General features: G+C 40.1%; 1 pseudogene; it reads left to right on the top strand.

Annotated features, from left to right (window-relative positions):
• Positions 1–7,906: 7,906 nt before the first annotated feature.
• LOC132516069 (phosphorylase b kinase regulatory subunit beta-like) lies at positions 7,907–10,640 on the top strand (annotated as a pseudogene).
• Positions 10,641–21,874: the final 11,234 nt, after the last annotated feature.

Here is a 21,874-nt window from a genome sequence, read left to right as displayed (position 1 = left end):
CATTTGACCCTCTGGGAGCTGCCTTTTTTTTTACTGTGGGTATAATTTTGATCTTTAATAATCTGTTGTTAAATCCAGTCTGAGTTTGATTAATGAATTGTGATGAGCCGGTGCATTAATTTGCAGGTTTGGTCTAATGCCCTAAAAGGCTGCTTTGTTGTGGATGTTATTAATGCTAAACTCTTCAGGAGGAGCCATGGGATGGCAGTGTGCTCCAAATAATGGACTAGCTACTTCTTTGGGAAATCCCAATGATGGAGCCGAAGCTCTAGAAGTGACTGTGGAGCCATGTGATTGAAAGCAGAAATCCTGATTTAGCTTTATGTTCCAGAACAGGGGGCTGCAGTCTGCAAGGGGTCTCTGGATGGAATTCAGGGGAGTCTGTAAATTTAGATAGTAAAAAAATTCTGTACTTTCATTAACCGCTACTGAAATTTAACATTCTGTTCAATTATAAACATAGGCAACAGACCACAGTATTATTAATAGTAGCTGTGACTTTGTCATCAATAGAAACCACAGGTATTTTCATAACACATTATAAGGTTGTAAGTACCTCAACATGTCATTTATGCTCCCCGCTGCTTCAAAGTTACCAGTCGTTATTATGACAGCCACTCCATCTGGTTATTTACTGTGTTAGTAAAGAAGCAGACATACATTACTATATCACAAATTTTACAATTGATAACTGTATTTTAATATAATTGGTTTCATTTATAATCTTATTTTAGACATGATTCAGAGAAGGGGTCTATGGCCCCCAAATGGTTAAGAAAACCCCCTTTTTTGAGTGACTGTGTCTGTGCTGCCATCTTTCCCCCTGGTAAGTCCATCCTTCTATTCCTCAGACTCTGTTGTCAGGAATAGGTCTAAGGTTCAAACATGTTACCCACATGGCCAGATGCTAGCAGTGACTGAGGTGTGCTAACATTATCAACTTCTCAGTTACTCCCCTGCTTTTCTACCCTAGACTCCTGGAAGCTGTGAACTGTTTGCCTTATTCACTGATAATTTCCCAAGCACATATGGTACTTTTTGACACACAGTAGGCACTTAGTAACTGCCTAATGAACAAATGATAGTTCAAAAGGAGATAGTTTTTTGCCCCATTTGAATGAATCTGGGTTTTAAAATCTTTTTTTTTCCACATGAAATAAAATCTAGTATCCACATTCTAAAGAGTTTATGGCATTATAAAAGGTATTTACAAGGCATTAGGAATGTTTATAGGAACTGATATTGACCAGTTTATTGTCCAGCAGCTCAGCTTATCAGGGAACTGTACACTCTTGTAGCCGATTTTTAAAAGGATTGTTATAATTAAACAAAGAGAACTGTTAATCTCCAAAGGCGAATATAGCTGCAGAGAGATAGGAAAATTAGATTATCGAAATAGATTAACATGTGTGTTGGGAGTATGAAGAAGTGTATGGATATGTTTTATGTGTGTTTCTGTGTGTAAAGAGACCCAGCCCAGGTGAGAGAGTCTTTAGAGCTGTAAGTTGCCTTGGAGATTATTTTTCAATTTAATTTAACAAGTATTGAAACTGAAGTGCAAAGAGGTTAAATGATCAGTGACCTCCTAATTGCTAAATCCAATAAAGCCTGCCCGGACCTTATCTTACTCGGCCACTCTATTGCATTTTGTGTTGCTCACCTTTTCCTTTTACTCGAAGCCTGTGCATATGCTGTTTCCACCAACCCAGAATGCTTTCCTTTTTGCTCCTTTCTATCCCTGCCCCCTACTCTTTCTTATTCCAGAAGAACACATCGTTTAAACCTTCCTGGTCTCCATCTCTCAAGTAGAGCTTCGTTCTAGTTAAGTGCTTATCCTTAAAAAAAAAAAAAATTCCAACCTTCCTAAGTAGCCTTTCCTGCCGTGGAGCACAGGCTCCGGACGCGCAGGCTCAGCGGCCACGGCTCACGGGCCCAGCCGCTCCGCGGCATGTGGGATCTTCCCGGACCGGGGCATGAACCCGTGTCCCCTGCATCAGCAGGCGGACTCTCAACCACTGCGCCACCAGGGAAGCCCCCTAAGTAGCCTTTTTAGACACTTTTAAAACTCTCCTGGCTGTTCCCCGTGCCCACTCTCCATCCTCTGGTGTACTTTTAGTACCATAGATAGACTGTACATCTGTTTATGTATTACAGCCTTTGGAGGGCAACAAACCATTATAATACCTAAGATATTTTCACCCCAAGAACCAATTTCACCTCCCTGGGGGTAAGATCACCCCTGTTGAGAATGCATGCTCTTGTAGAACTTGAATGTCACCAGACTCTCCCTGTCTTCTGTGGGTTCAAACAAAGTTACAGATGGCACCAACCTCCCATTCTGTGAACAGAAATTCCAGTCTTTTCTATGCAGTTTCTTCCCTCCTCAAACTCCTCAGGAGTGTTTACCTGTTTTTATGAAATTAGTCTTTGTCCCGTCTTCCTGTTTCTGCCTGCAGGCGAACTGGGAACACAGACACTACCTTCAAGGATGAACTGTAGAGGAACTGACCTCCATTTTGCCCTTGGTCTTGATGGTCAAGCCTGACGAAGTGCTATTGGTGGGTAGTGAATCTCGGAACCCTCTGCTGTTGCTGCCACTGCAGCTGTCTGGTGGGTGGGGAGGATGGTGGCCATCGCTGCCTTTGCTGCTGGCTGCAGGTGCCTGTGTTTGCTGGCCTTGGCTGGGATCTCTGGTAGAGTAATTGCTCAGCCAAGTGTGTTTTTTGGTGACATGACTCCTTCAATTCCCATCTGACACAGATATGTTCTCTAGGGTACAGCTAAGATACCAGGTGAATTTGCAACTTCCTGGGTAGTGCACGGTCCCTCTGACCTCCAAGCTTGGGTCATGCTGTTCCGTCTTCCTGAAATGCTCTTCTCCTTTTCAAGTAGATAACTTGACTCTTGGTTACAATATTACAATACCACTTCTTTCAGGAAGCTTCTCGAATTCCCCTTCAGAGTCTATGTGTGATACCCCTCCTGCACACTCCCATGGTGTCCTGGATTCCTAGAGTTATTGTATGCAGACTGTTTATTTGTCTGTATATCCCATTATACTCTAAGCTCCTTACAGGTAGAAAACATACAGGGTCTAGCCTAGCACGGTTCCAGTCATCTAGAAGGCACTCCATAAATGCTTATGGAACAGATAAATTGATTCTAGATACCTGCGATATAGCGGTGAACAAAATAAACAAGTCTTTGCCCTCTTGGAGGTTACATTCCAGTGGGTAAACAGAGATAATAAACAAGTAAATATGTACAATGTATAGTATGTCAATGTTGATAAGAGCTATGGAGGAAAATTAAGCAGAAAATGCCTAATGTGGAACTGATTTTTTTTCTTCTTTGAACCTGCTGTATGTTCCGTCTCTCTTATCCTAGCAGATGGCAACTCCATTCTTCTAGTTGTTTGGATCAAAACTCTGGAAGTCATCCTTCATCTTTCTCTTACACTCGTTCAATCTGTTATTGTCTCCTCCTGCTAGAATGTAAGTCCCATGAGGGCAGGAATCATGCCTATTTTGTTTACTAATTTGTCCTCGGCACTGGACCAGTACCTGCTCATATTGACACTGGATTCATGTTTGGTGAATTGAACTGAAGAGGAATTGGAAGTTGTTGGTGGAGGGAATTGCAATGATAATGGTCAGGGACAAAGGTGATTTTTATGCAGAGACCTGAGTAAATGAGCTTTGTGAATCTAGGGGGAGAAACATCCAAGCAGAGGACACAGCGAGTGCAAATGTCATGGGGCAGGAATGTCCCTGGTGTGTTCTGTGAAGAGTAAAGAGGCGGTTAAGACTGGAGTAGAGTGAATCAGGGGTGGGGTGGGGGTGGGTAGGAGATGAAGTAAGGGGATGGTAGTCCAGATCATTCAGAGATGAAGGTCATGACAATTATTTGGCTTTTATTGTGAATGAAATGAGAAGGCAGTTGGACAATTTTGTGGAGTAGTAAGATGATCTGATTCAGCTTGAACAGTTCACTGTGGTGACTGAATTGACAATAGACTATAGGGAGCGAGGGCAGAAGCAGCAAGACTGACATAAAACTCTGAAATAAATCAAGAAAGAGATGCTGTTGGTTTACACAAGATTAGCAGTTGGGAGGTAGTGAGAAATGGCCAGATTTTGTATTAATTTTGAATTAAAGCCAACAGGACATGCTGATGATCTAGATGTGAGGTGTGAGAAAAAGAGAAGCCAGGAATAATTTCTGTTTATTTTTTAAGTAAAATTTTTTTACAATATAACAGGCATGTAGAAAAATGCCCAAATCATAAATGTACAGCTTGGTGAATTTTTCACAGAGGGACAAGACTCAAGTAGTCACCTTCTCCAGTAAGACCTAGAACATTACCAGCCCCCAAGAGGCCCCTACTAGGCTGCTTCTCAGTCATTTTCCCTCATTCTCAGTGTAACCACTGTCATTGAGTTTTCCCACTAAGCACCGCTGAACCTGTATTCACAAGTTTTGATAGATCAGATTTTCATTATTATTTAGTTCAAAATATTTTCTAATTTCCATTTTGATTTCTTCTTTAACCAATTTCCAAATATTTGGTGGATGTTCTAGTTATTTTGTTACTGATTTCTAGCTTAATTCCACTGGGGTCAGAGAATACATTAATGCTTTCAATATTTTGAAATTTTGGGGAACGTGGGGACTTGTTTTAGGGTCCAGCATATAGTCAGTTTTGGTAAATGTCTTATGTCCCTTTAATACATTAGAGGCAGAATTTTTTTTTTTTTTTCGCGGTACACGGGCCTCTAACTGTTGTGGCCTCTCCCGTTGCGGAGCACAGGTTCCGGACGTGCAGGCTCAGTGGCCATGGCTCACGGGCCCAGCCGCTCTGCGGCATGTGGGATATTCCCAGACCGGGGCACGAACCCATGTCCCCTGCATTGGCAGGCGGACTCTCAACCACTGCGCCACCAGGGAAGCCCCTAGAGGCAGAATTTTATATATGTCAATTAAGGCAAGTTTATTAATATATAATGCTTTGTATTTCTGTGGTGTCTGTTGTAACTTCTCCTTTTTCATTTCTAATTTTATTGATTTGAGTCCTCTCTCTCTTTTTCTTGATGAGTCTGGCTAATGGTTTATCAGTTCTATTTAACTTCTCAAAGAACCAGCTTTTAGTTTTATTGATCTTTGCTATTGTTTCCTTTGTTCCTATTTCATTTATTTCTGCTCTGATCTTTATGATTTCTTTCCTTCTGCTAACTTTGGGTTTTGTTTGTTCTTCTTTCTCTAGTTCCTTTAAGTGTAAGGTTAGATTGTTTATTTGAGACTTTTCTTATTTCTTGAGGTAGGCTTGTATAGCTATAAACTTCCCTCTTAGAACTGCTTTTGCTGCATCCCATAGGTTTTTTTTTTTTTTTTTTTTGGCGGTACACGGGCCTCTCACTGCTGTGGCCTCTCCCGTTGCAGAGCACAGGCTCTGGATGCGCAGGCTCAGCGGCCATGGCTCATGGGCCCAGCCGCTCCGCGGCATGTGGGATCTTCCTGGACCGGGGCACAAACCCGCGTCCCCTGCATCAGCAGGTGGACTCCCAACCACTGCGCCACCAGGGAAACCCCATCCCATAGGTTTTTGGATCATCGTGTTTTCATTGTCATTTGTCTCTAGGTATTTTTTGATTTTCTCTTTGATTTCTTCAGTGATCTCTTGGTTATTTTGTAGCGTATTGTTTAGCCTCCATGTGTTTGTGTTTTTTACATTTTTTTCCTTGTAATTCATTTCTAATCTCATAGCGTCCTGGTCAGATAAGATACTTGATATGATTTCAATTTTCTTAAATTTACTGAGGCTTGATTTGTGACCCAAGATGTGATCTATCCTGGAGAATGTTCCGTGTGCACTTGAGAAGAAAGTGTAATCTGCTGTTTTTGGATGTAATGTCCTATAAATATCTATTAAATCTCTGGTCTGTTGTGTCATTTAAAGCTTCTGTTTCCTTATTTATTTTCATTTTGGATGATCTGTCCATTGCTGTAAGTGAGGTGTTAAAGTCCCCCACTATTATTGTGTTACTGTTGATTTCCTCTTTTATAGCTGTTAGCAGTTGCCTTATGTATTGAGATGCTCCAATGTTGGGTGCATATATATTTATAATTGTTATATCTTCTTCTTGGATTGATCCCTTGATCATTATGTAGTGTCCTTCCTTGTCTCTTGTAACATTCTTTATTTATTTATTTATTTATTTTTTGTGGTACGCGGGCCTTTCACTGTTGTGGCCTCTCCCATCATGGAGCACAGGCTCCAGACTCAGAGGCTCAGCGGCCATGGCTCATGGGCCCAGCTGCTCTGTGGCATGTGGGATCTTCCCAGACCGGGGCACGGACCCGTGTCCCCTGCATCGGCAGGTGGACTCCCAACTACTCACCACCAGGGAAGACCAACATTCTTTATTTTAAAGTCTATTTTATCTGATATGAGTATTGCTACTCCAGCTTTCTTTTGATTTCCATTTGCATGGAATATCTTTTTCCAACCCCTTACTTTCAGTCTGTATGTGTCCCTAGGTCTGAAGTTGGTCTTTTGTAGACAGCATATATATGGGTCTTGTTTTTGTATCCATTCAGCAAGCCTGTGTCTTTTGGTTGGAACATTTAATCCATTCACGTTTAAGGTAACTATCGATATGTATGTTCCTATGACCATTTTCTTAATTGTTTTGGGTTTGTTTTTGTAAGTCCTTTTGTGCTCTTGTGTTTCCCACTTAGAGAAGTTCCTTTAGCATTTGTTGTAGAGTTGGTTTGGTGGTGCTGAATTCTCTTAGCTTTTGCTTGTCTGTAAAGCTTTTGATTTCTCCATCGAATCTCCATGAATGAGATCCTTGCTGGGTAGAGTAATCTTGGTTGTAGGTTCTTCCCTTTCGTCACTTTAAGTATGTCATGCCACTCCCTTCTGGCTTGTAGAGTTTCTGCTGAGAAATCAGCTGTTAACCTTATGGGAGTTCCCTTATATGTTGTTTGTTGTTTTTCCCTTGCTGCTTTCAATAATTTTTCTTTGTCTTTAATTTTTGCCAATTTGATTTCTATGTGTCTTAGCGTGGTTCTCCTTGGGTTTATCCTGTATGGGACTCTCTGCACTTCCTGGACTTGGGTGGCTATTTCCTTTCTCATGTTAGGGAAGTTTTTGACTATAATCTCTTCAAATATTTTCTCGGGTCCTTTCTCTCTCTCTTCTCCTTCTGGACCCCTATAATGCAAATGTTGTTGCATTTAATGTTGTCCCAGAGGTCTCTTAGGCTGTCTTCATTTCTTTTCATTCTTTTTTCTTTATTCTGTTCCACAGCAGTGAATTCCACCTTTCTGTCTTCCAGGTCACTTACCTGTTCTTCTGCCTCAGTTATTCTGCTATTTATTCCTTCTAGTGTAGTTTTCATTTCAGTCATTTTGTCGTTCATCTCTGTTTGTTTGTTCTTTAATTCTTCTAGGTCTTTGTTAAACATTTCTTGCATCTTCTCGATCTTTGCCTCCATTCTTTTTCTGAGGTCCTGGATCATCTTCACTATCATTATTCTGAATTCTTTTTCTGGAAGTTTGCCTATATCCACTTCATTTAGTTGTTTTTCTTGGGTTTTATCTTGTTCCTTCATCTGGTACATAGCCCTCTGCCTTTTCATCTTGTCTATCTTTCTGTGAATGTGGTTTTTGTTCCACAGGCTGCAGGATTGTAGTTCTTGCTTCTGTTGTCTGCCCTCTGGTGGATGAGGCTATCTAAGAGGCTTGTTTTTTTTACTATTTAAAAAGTGATTTTATTATAACATAAAGCATACACTCCAAAGAGAGATAATGTATCACATATGTGTACAGTTTAAAGAATAATAGCAGCCGGCTGGGAGGAGCTGACAGGCGGCCCCGGGGAGGCCAAGGCGTCGGCCTGAGTGCAATGGCAGGGTGCATGGCCGAAGTGAGCTGGAAGGGCTTGGAGCGAAGAGCCCAGACCAATTGCTATAGTTTAGCCTGTGATGCTTATGATTAGAGTCAACAATTTGAAATGGCCAGCTCATCTGATGCAGTTATCTCTTCTCTACCAGCTTTCTTAAGGTCTGGCTCAGTTTATGAACCTCTTAAAAGCATTAATCTTCCAAGACCTGATAATGAAACTGTGGGATAAACTGGGTCACTAGTACAGAATTGTCAAGTCAACACTGCTGCTGTATCGAAGCCCAACCGCAGGTCTCTTTCCCACAAAAACATGTGGTGATGATCAGGAGGCCAACATCCATGACGGTCTACACTGCCCTGCTGCGCCCTGGGCTTTGGCTCTTGTATCAGTCGCATTGATGATGACAAGGGAAGGACCCGTGAGTTGGAGCACTTGGCTATAAAATGTATGAGAGGAATTGTCTACTGCTATATGCGTCAGGCCGATAAGGTCCAGCAGTTTAAGCAGGATCCATGCCCAACACGTCTTCACTCTGTTTTCAATGTACATACAGGGATGAGATTCTCTCCTATCAGGATTATGGTCATCTTCAGAGAAATGCAGCATCACTCTATCTCCTTTACCCTGTGGAAATGATTTCCTCAGGACTCCAGATTATCTATAACACTGATGAGGTCTCTTTTATTCAGAACCTTGTATTTTGTGTGGAAAGAGTTTACTGTGTGCCTGACTTTGGTGTCTGGGAAGGAGGAAGCGAGTATAATAATGGCAGCACGGAGCTGCATTCGAGCTCTGTTGGCTTAGCAAAAGCAGCTGTAGAAGCAATTAATGGATTCAACCTCTGGCAACCAGGCCTGTTCTTGGTCGGTTATATTTGTGGATCTCGATGCTCACAATCGCAACTGGCAAACTTTGTGCTCACTGTTACCCAGAGAATCAAGATCTCATAACACAGATGTTGCCCTGCTCCCCTGCATCAGTTATCCTACATTTGCCTTGGACGATGAGGTTCTGTTTAGCCAGACACTCAATAAAGTGGTTAGAAAATTAAAAGGGAGATATGGATTTAAACATTTCTTGAGAGATGGGTATAGAACATCATTGGAAGATCCTAATAGACGCTACTGCAGACCAGCTGAAATTAAGCTGTTTGATGGCATTGAATGTGAATTTCCCATATTTTTCCTTTACATAATGATTGATGGTGTTTTTAGAGGCAATCCCAAGCAAGTAAAAGAATATCAGGATCTTCTGACTCCAGTACTTCATCAGACCACAGAAGGTTATCCTGTCATACCAAAGTACTACTGTGTTCCAGCTGATTTTGTCGAATATGAAAAAAGAAACCCTGGTAGTCAGAAGGGATTTCCTAGCAACTGTGGCCATGATGGAAAACTATTACTTTGGGGACAAGCCCTTTATGTCATCACAAAACTCCTGGCTGATGAATTAATTAGTCCTAAAGACATTGATCCTGTTCAGCGTTATGTCCCACTACAGAATCAATGTAATGTAAGCATGAGGTTTTCCAATCAGGGCCCACTGGAAAATGATTTGGTTGTTTATGTAGTGCTTGTAGCAGAAAGCCAATGCCTTCCAGTTTTCCTCAACACATATGGTATTCAGACTCAAACTCCTCAACAGGTAGAACCCATTCAAATCTGGGCCCAGCAGGAGCTTGTGAAAGCTTATTTCCACCTGGGGGTCAATGAAAAATTGGGACTCTGCGGAAGGCCAGATAGGCCCATTGGCTGCCTCCATACATCAAAGATTTATTGCATTCTAGGAAAGACTGTGGTTTGTTACCCTATCATCTTTGACCTAAGTGATTTCTAAATGTCTCAAGATGTTTTACTGCTGATAGATGACATAAAGAATGCACTACAGTTTATTAAGCAATACTGGAAAATGCATGGACATCCACTTTTCCTTGTTCTCATCCAGGAAGACAGTATAAGAGGTAGCCAATTCAATCCCATATTAGATATGCTGGCAGCTTTTAAGAAAGGAGTGGTTGGAGGAGTTAAAGTTCACGTTGATCATCTACAGACACTAATATCTGGAGCTGTGGTAGAACAACTTCTTACGAATCAGTGACACAGAAGAGCTTCCAGAATTTAAGAGTTTTGAGGAACTAGAAGTTCCCAAACATTCAAAAGTCAAATGACAAAGCAGCACCTCCAGTGCTCCTGAACAAGAACAGCAGCCAGATGTTACCATTACTGAATGGAAAAACAAACCCACCCATTAAATTCTTCAAAAACTGAATGACTATAGTTGTCTGCCTAGCCAAGTCATCCTGCTGGGTATACTGCTCAAAAGAGAAGGACCCAACTTTATCACAAAGGAAGGTACTGTTTCTGATCACATTGAGAGAGTCTATAGAAGAGCTGGCAGCAAAAAATGTCGGTTGGTGGTGCGCCATACAGCAAGCCTTTTAAGTAAACTAGTGGACAGCCTGGCCCCATCCATTACTAATGCTTTAGTGCAGGGCCAACAGGTAACTCTGGGTGCCTTTGGACATGAAGAAGAGGTTATCTCTAATCCTTTGTCTTCAAGAGTGATTAAGAACATCATCTATTACAAGTGTAATACCCATGATGAGAGGGAGGTGGTCATTCAGCAAGAACTGGTCATTCATATTGGCTGGATCATCTCCAATAACCCGGAGTTATTCCGTGGCATGCTGAAAATACGAATTGGCATTGTGTGAGGCAGTGCAGTAAGACACATGACCAGGCTCTAGCATCCAGCGGAACTGAGTGCAAGTCCTGACCGCCACTCATCATCTCAGTGGCCTGAGGCCAGTGGCTGAACCTCCCTTCTGCTTTCATACCAGCCTCATTGTTTTGTGTGAGATGAAACAAGATAATATGTTTAAAAGGCCTGCCACAACTGAGTAAAGTATAAGTGCTTCTTTTCATTTTTTTAAACATATTTTTGATTGTATTGAATACAGGTATCACGTAAATATGTTCTAATTGTAAAAAAGTCAACAAAAAACAATAATTGAGCATATAGAGTAACCTAATATGTGGCCAATTTGGGGGATGTTCAAGTGTTTGAAAAGAATATGTAGCCTGTCAGGTGCAAATACATGTGAATGTGTGTGAGTGTGAATAAGTGTTTAGCTTGCTAATTGTATAATTAGATCATCGGTATCTTTACTATTTCTGTCCTACTTGACCTTCGATTGCTGATAAATTGTAAAATGTTCTCCTGATTATGAATTTGTCAATTTCTCCTTGCATTTTTATCCATTTTGCTTTATATATTTTAAAGCTTTGTTTTTGTCCATGTTACCATGTTTTAACAATATATCTTTCCTTATGTCATTTATTTTGTAATTGAATTATTTTTAAAAAATTATTTTTAGTTTCAAACATCTACAAAAGTATAGAAAATAATATAATAAAGCCCATACTATTACTCAGCTTCAACAATAATAAAAAAAAAGAATAATAGAAAAACAAGCACTGTACAACTTAAAGATACAGAAGCCCCTTAATCTCCTCATTTGTGTTGCTACCTAGTACACTCTCATACTTCTATCCTGAATTTTTTGTTACTCGCCCTTGCTTTTAATAACTTTTTCATTAATATAAGCATCGCTAAATTATTGTTTAGTTTTACCAGTTTTCATCTCCATATCTAGTAGATTAACTTTTAAGCATCAGTTTTAAATGTCCTTTTTTATGTTTAATCATGGTATTTACATGATATATCTCCATTCTTCTACTGTCAACCTTTCTGTATCCTTATATTTAAGATGTCCTTATTTAGGCAACATATAATTAAATTTTTATTTTTTCATCTAGTTGGACAAACTTTGTCTTTCAATCGAAGTATTTAGTCCATGTACATTTAATATAATTACTGATATATTTGGAATTCTATTTACTGGATATAACAACAGCCTTAACCTAATAAAGTCTAATGTAAATTATAGTTTTACCACTTCCCAGACAATGCTAGGATTTAAGAACACATTAAATCCATTTATCGCTTTCTGCTGTTTGATTTACTGCTGTCATACATTTATTTTAATTTTATATGTATGTAAACTTCACCACATGTTATTATTGTCATTTATATATTTGACTCCTGTTGCTCTTCATTCTTTCCTGCATTTCTGTCTTTCCATCTGGGATCATTTTCCTCTTGTCTAAACTCCTTCAGCATTTCTTTTAATAGGGATCTGCTGACAACAAACTTTTTTTGATGCCTTTATGTTTGAAGGATATTTTCATTGTGTATAGACTTCTAAGTCATCAATAATTTCTTCCAACACTTCACGATATCATTCTGTTTTCTTCTGGCTCCTATGGTTTCTGTTGAGAACTTAGTTATCATCATTGTAGTTTCTTTGAAGGTACTATGCTTTTTTGTCTGGCTGTTCTTATGGCTTATTCTTTGTCTTTGTCATTTGGCAGTTTTACTATGATGAGACTAGTAATGTCTGTATCCTTCTTGGGATTTGATATTGTTCATCTGTTTTGGAAATTTCTCAGACATTACCTATTCGAACAATGCTTTTGCCTCCATTTCTCCTCTAATCTATTTCTGTACTTCTGGAGCTCCAGTTACACTTAGAACTTTGCCATCTCCCATGTGTCTCTTTCACTTTTTTCTATATTTCCTTTTTTTTTTTTTTTTGTTCTTTGGTCTGAATATTCTCTGCCAACAGAGAATACTAGTATTTAGTATCTTACAGTACTAATCCTGTTCTTATTTGTGTTTAATCTGCTAGTAAGCTCATCTGTTGAGTTCTTAGTTTTAATTACTGTATTTTTCAGTTTTAGAATTTCTACTCGATTCTCTTCTTATGGATTCTATTTCTCTGGTAAGGGTATCTTTTCATCTATTTTTTAAAAACATATTAATCCATGTTTCTGGATCATCTATGGCCTATTTTTACTTTCTTTCTTTCTTTTTTTTTTGATCTGATTTCTTGGTATATCTGGTAATTTTTTTATTGAATGCCAGACATTTTGCATGAAAAATTGTAGAGGCTCTGGATGACGCTATTTTTCTCTAGAGGAAAATACATTTTATAAAATGGTAGGCAGCTAGAATAGGAACAGAACAACTCAGTCCAATCAGTATATGACTGAAAAGTCTGGGTTTCAGAATTTTTAAGGTTCTAGAGTCATCTGCATGGGTTCAACTTGCAGGCTGGGTAATCTTGGGCAAGTTTTATAATATTTCTGTTCATCAATTTTCTCATTGATAGCACAGGGTAAATAATAGTACTTTCCTCACAGCATAGTTAAGAAGATTAAATGAGTTAATATATAAAAAGTACTTAAACTAGTACCCAACACATAGAAAGTGTTCATTAAGTGTTTGCTAGTGTAGGTATTAATTTTTGCCTAAGGCCAAAATCATCTCCTTCTGTTACTGCATTTAACAAATATTAATTGGAGTGGCTACTGGTAGAACTCAAAATGTGGAGAAAGATTAGACCTTGTTAGAGGATAGGATCAGGAAATAGGGTAGAATTAAAAGCTCTTGCTATATTGAAAACAGAGTCAAAGAGGTAATGTAAGCATCTCAGTGTTGGTCTATGGTTAGCTCAGATCATTTCCTACATGTAATTCAGTCAGTTCCCACAGTGCTAGGTGAAGTTTCAAGGTGCAAGTCTATTTCAAGAACTGGTCAGTTTTTCACTTGCTGTCTCTGGAGTGGACTTCAGGGGTGGTGAGAGTCAGCAAAGCTCAGGAAGAGGGAGTGAATAGCCTCTAATATTCTCCCCATTCTACCTCTGAGGCTTTGACTTCATTTCCTTTTGGAGTGGTGCATTCTTGATCTAGGAACTAGGAAAAATGTTCTATCAAACCACAAATTAGACACAATTTCATCAGAGAAGTTCCTAACTGATGTTTCGTCCTTGCTCTTACAAGAATCGTCCTAGTAGGATCATTCCAGTTTGATCGGATTCAAGGTACATGATTATGCCACAGACACCATACCTGAAGCAATCTGTGTTGTTCTTGTTTTTTTTTTCAATCTGTGTTTTGACTGGCAATAAATTGATAATCACCTAGCCGGCTAAGCCAGTCCGGAGAGGCAGTTAATATGGTGAAACATCAATGAAGTCGGCTGTCAATGCGATAGATGTTACAGGTGAACTACTTGATCTCTCACTGCAATCCTTTGAATCTCTGTTATCCATCACTCTATAATACATGTGTTTAGCAGGGAAATAGGCTTCTCAAATCTCACCATCCAAGTAAGCCTCCACAATAACATTTCTAAGTCTGACACGCAAGTTTCAACAACACTGTCAGAACGCTAGTTAGCTCTCAAATTTAGTGAGGTGACGTAAATTTACAGAAGGGTGGCAAGAAACTGAAGAGTGTTCCTCTTTGTGCTCTTGGACAGTAAAAAAATTTTAGAAGCATAGCCTCCCCAGTCCCCTTACCAGTCGGACTTTTGAGTAGCAGGTTTTGGTACAAAGTTTCTGAGATTTTCCTTTTGCTAAGTCTTAAGTGGTACAAAGTGGAGTAAATGAGGTTACAGAAGGTACAGCTTTTTTGCATGAATAGAAGCAAAACTTTGACAAAGCAAATAATACTGAAAGATATTTTTTATTTAGGAAAAAGGATTTCATTTTTTTTAGTTATCCTGTACTTGGTTTCATTGTCAAAATGAGTTATCACCTCAGTAATTCTTCCTGGAGAACTTGTAACACACAAAGGCCAAAACTCAAGACTAAAAACCAGTCATGGCCCTCCTTAGCATTTCTAGGGTGTTACTTTTTATGAAGAAGACACTCTTCCTGTGGCATATTTTGAATTTATATGAACATTCTAATGAATGATCTTATTGTGTGTGGTTCAATTTCCTGAGGAAAGAATTTTCTTCTGTTTAATCTCTGGAAATAGGATCAGCTCTGCCAAAGTTATTATAGAGCCCAAGGAAACATTTCCTATATTTAAATTAAGCAACTTTAAAATTGCTTAAAGGGGTCTTACTAATTAGAATTCCAGTAGAGAAAGCTTGGGAAGGTTTCAGAGTGCTGTATCTGAATCCACTTCTCTTCTACTCCTGATGGGAATTTTGAAGGGATTTTGCATAGTTTCCCTAGGTGGTCAGTTACAGACCTACTTTACCCAATAATTTTTTTTTTTCCGGTACGCGGGCCTCTCTCTCACTGTTGTGGCCTCTCCCGTTGCGGAGCACATGCTCCGGATGCGCAGGCTCAGCAGCTATGGCTCACGGGCCCAGCCGCTCCGCGGCATGTGGGATCCTCCCGGACCGGGGCACGAACTCCTGTCCCCTGCGTCGGCAGGCGGACTCTCAACCACTGCGCCACCAGGGAAGCCCCCCCAATAATTTTTGAATTCATTGTTCTCAAATATCAAAATGCACGAAGGAAAATATATTCTTTAAGCTACGGTATACGACAGTGATTCAACCAAAGGTTTCTCACAGTTTAGAAAAAAAAAAAATTGGCTCTCCTCATCTTTATTCAGAATAGTCTGGAAGAAGTGTGTAATCAAAACCTTCTGAAGAAGTGAACTCTTTATGACAGCAAGCTCCATGAGGACAGGCACCCGCATGGTACTTCCTAACTTCTCTCAGAGCAACATGCATGATATTTTGTGCAAAATTAATGTTCATTGAATGTGTGATTAAATCTACTGATTTATATTTCTTAGAGAAATACTTCTCAGGTATTCCAGAGCATTCTGATGATTTTGAAAAAGATGGATTGTTTCACGCAATCTTTAGGCTGATCGACTTGTAGTTGACTTCTCATAACAGTAGGACTTTCCTAGTGTCAGTAGAATGCAGCTAGCTAACAGACTGTTTGCTTTGGTTTCTGACCCTATCCTAACTAAATTTAATATAAGATCTGAGAAGCAGGGTAGGCAAGAATAGATTAAAAAAATTTTTTTAACATAAAATGCATTATTATTTCTAAAAGTAAAATTATATCTAACATGGTAATTAAAGCAAATTTTTACAGACTTATTAGAGGTATTGTATAATATTTTTAATCACACTAATAAGCAGTAAGTTGAAATGTTCAGAAGAGAAATAGTAATAACAGCTAATACTTATTGACTATTTAGATGAGCCATATCTTAGCCACTGGAAATACTACCTTTTAAAACTTGTTCACATTTTCCATTTTTTATTCAACAGTTTGCTTTCTCACAAAGTGACCAACTATGTTTTAGGCCCAGCTTAATCTCTTTCAGTCCTAGGTATGTGGGCCTATGCTAATTTTCATAGTCATATTAGCATCTACCTTATGTTTCTAAGCCACATTCAGTTCTCCATTCCAGAACCTCTTCAGTCATTAGACTCTGAGGAATCTGAAGAGCTCATCAAGACACTTCATTTTGTTAAATGTTCCCAGTGAGCCTTCATGGCTATGTGGAATTCCATTAATTTGGAACTCAATGTCATGCCATTCAAACAGGGCCAGCCCAGAGGGTAGTCAGAGGAATTCACAGAAAGAAAGAAGCTAGAACACCCAAACACAGAGGAACATAGAGGGGTAACTAAACCAGTATTGTCAATTTACCAGAGAGGATGGGCTTAAAGGGATATTTAAACCATTTTAAACCTCTTTGTATGAAAAAGCTGATAGACAAATTTATTGGATTTGGGGAAGAAATATGGTTCCTGCATCATGACTGCACAGTGACAAAGTGGTGAGCAGATAAGCAAGAGAGCAAAAGAATGCTCTTTCTTCATACTATCTAGGGCTGGTGCACAGTAAGCTTCCAGTAACTTCTGTTGAGTGAATGAAAGCAATTTCTATGAAGGGAGACGTTTTAGGACACTAGACCAAAATACCATAAACACGATTATCTCAGAAGACCATTAACTCTGGATTTACTTGTGCAAATGAGAAGTGAGAGGTCAAAGGGGATAAGCGATAACCAAATGTTTGCTCTGTCTGGATTCAGTGTGTACACCCACTAGCATACTTTACAACATGAAGGAGGCTGGTATAAATAGGTGCCTGTAGAGCCAATTAGGCTTTTGTTTGATCCTTAAAACTGTTTTGTTTGTCCTATACCCAGTAATACCACTATATGGGAACAGTCACGTGGCATAATCTTAGACAAGTCACTTGACTTGGATTTTTCACCTGGAAAGAAATGGGGTTGTAACAGGTGAGCCTTGAAATCTTTTTGAGCTATAATCTTGGATTTTCTCCTTTCTTTCCCCTTTTCTGTTGCTTGCAACCCACCTCCACTAACTGGGTTTTGTGTATGTTGGTGTATACAGAGTTTCTGATTTTTTTTTTTTTTTTTTTTGCGGTATGCGGGCCTCTCACTGTTGTGGCCTCTCCTGTTGCGGAGCACAGGCTCTGGACGCGCAGGCTCAGCGGCCATGGCTCACGGGCCCAGCCACTCCACGGCATGTGGGATCTTCCCGGACCGGGGCACGAACCCGCGTCCCCTGCATCGGCAGGTGGACTCTCAACCACTGTGCCACCAGGGAAGCCCCAGAGTTTCTGATTTTAAAATGATCTGCAAATGGAAGGAGTAGAGAAAGAAAATGAGAGATCGATTTGGGTTAGGTGGTGAAGTATAAAGGGGCAGTCGAAGGAAGACTGATTCCCTGTTCCCTTATTTTAAGGAGTTTAATAAAGTGGAGAATAGATTCCCCAACAGGAAAGACAGAGCAATGGTTTCCTTTCTGCCTCCAGGATCTTACATAATGTTTCTGGAAAGGCCTGTGTGCATCTCATCTCTGGCAGCCCTTGAGCGGGAGGGCATTCCCCAGCTGGTTCCTGTTCCCCACCTGGACTCACACACTTGACAAAGGGGCTGCCCACTGCTCTCTTCTAGGACGCCTGGGACAAATTTTTTAAGATGGGATGATCTTTGAGAAAGGGAACAGTAGGCTGCTGTAACCCCTCAGCTAACATTTGCCTCTATTTATTTATTCCTCTAGGTTAAACAAAGATTTGCTTTTCCTTATTTTACGAATTACCCTATTGGTTCCGAGTTAGTATGACAGGGAGGAGGGGTTATTGAGTTTATTGGCTTGAATTCTCACTTTTTGAAAGCAATCTATCCTGTAATTATTTCATATATCAGTGAGTTTTTTGCATCATTATTTCCAGTGAACACTGGAATGTGTATGGAAAAATTAGTGTACATCTGAAAACTAATTCTTTAAAAATTATGACTAGCACCTTACTGTACTTTAGGAGCTTCATGGATTTTAAAAAGTGGATTTTAAAAAATTAGATTAAAAATGTAAATTAGCTATAACCTCCAGTAAATTAGGAAACCCATGCCTCTGATAATACTGTTTACTTGGGACTAAAATAAAGCCTAGTATACCTATCTACTTCTTGGGTCATAAGACATCCAGTCACAGTCGAATACCAATTGGGGACACCATTAGAACTCTACTAAAGAATCAAAAACTATAACTGGGGATCCAGTAAAAACGCACAGGTGATCTCAGTAAAAGAAGTCTTGGCATGTGGAAGATGGTCAATAAATATTTACTGACAGAATAAAACTGAAGAAACTGATAACTGCGTGCTGGGGATAGGGTTTGTGATGCTAACTCTGTAAAGCACAGCAAAAAGTAGACAAATACTTGTTTAGGAAACCACAGTGTAGAGAACATGTGGACTTGAACTAAGTGTCATAGATTAGCTCAGCCTCTGCTACAGACGTGTGTCTGTAGACAAGTTATTTCACCTCCGTGGGTTTCATTTTCCTCTCTGTAAAAGGAAGAGGTTGTCTGGTTTTCAACCTGTGGTTTTCTTTTTTCAAATTACGTCTTCTGAAGAATTCTAATATACACAGTAGGTAAAAGCAGACTCTTTTGGGTTGAATCAGGGAAGTCAGCCTGGAGCCCTGCCTGCTCTGCCCCCCATCCCACCAAGACCCCCACCACACACAGTTTGAAAGCGATTGGGCTTAAAGACCTGTCCTCTCCAGCTGGGACATTTGTGTGTTAATAATCAGTGTTACAAATAACGTCTGGAGGCCAGTGGAGGGTATTTGAGGGCATATTTTGAGAAGTACTTCTTTAGCGTGTCGTCTTCGACCCTCAAACTTATCCTGGCCCCGGTGTCTGTAACTCACTTGGTGGCCTCAGTCTACGTTGTCTCCTACACCTGAACCCTGGGAGTGATGCAAACCTCCCCCTCACTGCCCATATCCAGTGTCACTAATTGCTCTCTATTGGTGCCTCTGACTACTTCTGACCCTTTCCTCTTCAACCCCATTTCCACCACCAGGATCCAGGTCCTTATCCTCTTTCTCTTGGACAATCACAACAAATCCCTGACCAGTCTCATTCTTCCCCCAGCTATGTCAGTCCTTAAATAAGTCTTTTCATTGTTCCCCATGGCCTATAGGACCATTCCAGTCTCTTTAGGAGGGCAGACAAGGCTCTCCATGGCTGTCCTTACCCTCCTCTCCAGCCTCTACTCTGTCATTCACCACCTTGTGCTTTATGCTCTGGCAGTATCAAGCTGCCCGTAGTTCTTTGAATGTACCTCGGAGTTTTACACTTTCACCCTTGGGTCAGTGCTTCTCCTCCAACATTGCCCTCTACCCCTCTGTAGCTAATTTCTAATATTTCTGTACGATTTCATGCAAGGGTCACTCCTATAGAAAGCCAGCTAAGTGCCCCACTGTGTCTTTCAGGACTCTGCACGCTGCTACCACAATATGTTAAAATTATCTAGGAGATCTATCTCCGTCACTAGATTGTAACTCATTGGAGACCAAGTATTATTTCTTCTTATACCTCTTATTCCCCAGTGTCAAATACAGTGCTTGGAGTCCATTAGGTAGTCATTAAGTGACCTACATGGGATGATCTACGGTCTTAACACATTAGCTCACTCATTCAGTTTCACCTGAGATCAACCAAGAGATCCAAGTGATCTCAGGGACTCCAAGTGACAGGCTACTGTGAAGCACAATACTTTCAATATTTAAAAACCACTTTTTCATATAAATTCATATTTATCTATTCCAGTATTTATCATAGAGCTATTTTAAGCTTTAATAATACCATTCGCTTTTCCTTTTAATAAACTGCATCATTTAAGAAAAGTAAAAATACACAAGTGACAGATGTTGACTAAATTTACTCAAGTAAACTTTCGGGTCTTTTGAGTTAATTTCCAATTGTTCCTTTGTCCTAACATGAGCCTCATGCAGGGTGAATGCTCACCAGGTCCCCCAGCCCTGGCACACTTGAGAATCTCAGCCAGGAATGCGAACTTCTTCAGGATATCGTTCTCCCTCTGCTTGCCTAGCACCAGGGCCACCTGGAGCCGTTACGGCATCTTTGTGTGAATTAGGAAAAAGCAACCTCTCTGCAGTGATGCAGCCCCAAAGGCACAGGGCTTTAGCAACAGAACCATGCCTTTGCGCTAAGAAAAGGTGACTGTGTTCTAGGCAGAGGGCCTCACAGGAAGGGGAGCCGGATTTGAACCCCTCTATCAGGTACCTTTGTGAAGCAAATACTTACCCTGCCTATGCAAGGAGCCACCTGGCTCCCCTTGGCCCCCAAGTGATAATCTGTGGCTGCCAACTAAGCAGGAAAAGGAATATCACGGTCTCTCTGAAGGGCATTTTCTGGGCTTTCTTGTTAAGTCCAGCTTGCATTTTGATGGGGCCAGACAGTGACTTTATGAGCTCCTACCAAGAGAACTCCTTCCTTTGCACACAACTGTCACTTTGTATAGCTCATTTTGCTAAGTGACAAGGCTGAATCTGTCACAACAGGAGCCAAACAAAATGGTGATCGCCGGCTTGCGTGTGTGGAGCCTCTTCGTTTCACGCACGCACTGTGTGGTAAGCATTATTCACGAGCAGTTAATTATTGGTCTTCTTGCATAAAATGAATGTGACATTTGAGACAGATGTTTATTGTTTGTGACATATATATATTTTTCAAAACTCCAGCTACTGAAATTGGCCTAAATTACCATCATAAAACACAGCCTTTGTACATTCAGGGTCTTTTCTGATCTCTGACCCGTGGGAACAGCATGCAGATGTGGTAATATACACATGGATATACTTTTCTTTTTATTGACAGAATGGATGGAGTTTCTTTAACAACTGTGCTCAGGCTGAAACAACTGCTGAGTTCCACCAGGGGCTGCTGTTGAACTTCTAAAAAAAACCCCATATTTTGGCGGAGAAGGGGGGTGGTAGTGGATGGGGAGGGAGGGATGGGAATGGGGGAAGAGGAATAGGAAAAAAAAAAAAGTCTTGGAAGAAAACCTGACATTTCTGTCTGAGGTGGAGCATGCTTTGCTGATGCCACACATGGAATGTTTCGGAAGTGTCAGTAATAAATACTTCTCTCAGAAATCTTCATATTCTAAATCTCTGCATATCATACCCCAAGGAGAGTCATACAAAGACATAGCTGTCAGGGTCTAATTTTGGATCTGAAAACTATGGCGGTTGTCAGGCATCTTTTCCCATGAGTGATATTTATCTTCTCTCACAAACAAACTGAGTGCAGCGTTTTTAATTAATTTCCAGTGTGTCCCGTGATAATTTCCCCCCCTACTATATTAATATGATGATTTAAACCTTCATTCAGAGGCAGACTTTCAGTTGAAAATCACTAAAGGTTTAGTGTTATCAATAAGCTACATGGACATTGGTTTGTAGGGAATCAATAAAGTTGCCCTTTCCTTCATTTTTATTTTTAGAGGCATCAGTGGGATTTTATCTCTTTTAAGTATATTAAGGAAATCACGAGTGAGCTGATTTTGTAATTTTTCTTCTTTTGATTGGAGGCAGTACTTAGGCTGTTTCTCTTATTGCGTGTGGAAGACTTACTTTAAGAAAACTTCTCAATTTGATGATGAGGAGTGAATTTTCTTCTTTAAAGTATTCCCATCAGAGAAACTTAATTTCTTTTTTATATAAAGGAACCAGAAATAGACCATTGAAAGGGGCATATCCCTGAAATATACAAATCAGATGGGGACAG

The sequence above is a fragment of the Lagenorhynchus albirostris genome, chromosome 2 (genome assembly GCF_949774975.1).
Source record: "Lagenorhynchus albirostris chromosome 2, mLagAlb1.1, whole genome shotgun sequence".
Classification (NCBI taxonomy): domain Eukaryota; kingdom Metazoa; phylum Chordata; class Mammalia; order Artiodactyla; family Delphinidae; genus Lagenorhynchus; species Lagenorhynchus albirostris.
Note: the sequence above shows the minus strand (reverse complement) of the source record. Positions and strands in the feature narration are given on the sequence as shown.